Source organism: Rhinichthys klamathensis, unplaced genomic scaffold (genome assembly GCF_029890125.1).
Source record: "Rhinichthys klamathensis goyatoka isolate OS25496 unplaced genomic scaffold, OSU_Roscu_1.1 h1tg000001l_1, whole genome shotgun sequence".
NCBI lineage: Eukaryota > Metazoa > Chordata > Actinopteri > Cypriniformes > Leuciscidae > Rhinichthys > Rhinichthys klamathensis.
The window spans coordinates 2680655-2681603 of NW_026606555.1; positions in this window are offsets into that span (position 1 = coordinate 2680655).

Below are 949 nucleotides of genomic sequence, written 5' to 3' on the forward strand. Positions count from 1 at the left end.
GTCACACTAGCAGAAGTTTAACTCGTTCTCTCTACTACTTCACACATTATAGAATAACAGAAAAGTCATCAAAACTATGAAATGATGCAAATTGTAGTATGGGAATTATTCCTGGGATTTGGTCATATTTCAGTCCCCCAGACTTTTTTTAAAGTGGTGGTTCACCAAAATGAAATGTTAAAAGCTTTTCACAATACTTTGGTATGTCCATTATAATGAATACAAAATTGCATTTTAAATAATTTTTATCATAAAATAAAGCCTTATTTCTATCGTACACTAAGCATTTGGTCATTTCCCTGAGGCACTTCACTGAATTTGTACTTAGAAAATATTTCACAAAATGTGCACAGTGTCTAATTTATGGCAATATTGGAAGTATGTATTTGTTTTACTTTCTTGTGAAAAACGAGAATATTTTTCTCTACTCGGTAGAACTTAACAAAAGCGAATAATGTTCAACATTAATTTAGTATTCACAGCAAATTCAGAATAATATCGAACATTTCATTTACATATAAGTCAATATTAAAAAAAAAATGGCTAGAACTTCGTGCGCCTGAACAGCTGATGTGGGCATACATCTTTTTTGAATAGTTGATCACTGTGCGCTGTTAGTCGCTGAGTGCGGCCTAGCTTTTTAAGACGATGTCTCTAGTTAAATAGCTCATCTTTTAAAACAAGTTAGCTACATCTCGACAACAGTGCGCTCTTTTCCAACGCCAGCATTTCTGCTGTGTTCGTGTGTAACTGAAGCGACTCGACGAATCGATGTAATCGCGATGTGCGCGCGGCCAATCAGCGCGCGCGTTCAGCAACGCGACGCGTGACTCAGTGCATCATTGTGCGGGACCGGCTGTGCCTGAAGATGTGCTCCAGCGCGGGTGCTGTCTGACCTCTCCTTCACTATGAACGCGGCTTTTCTTCTGCTGTGCGTGAGTGTGTGCGG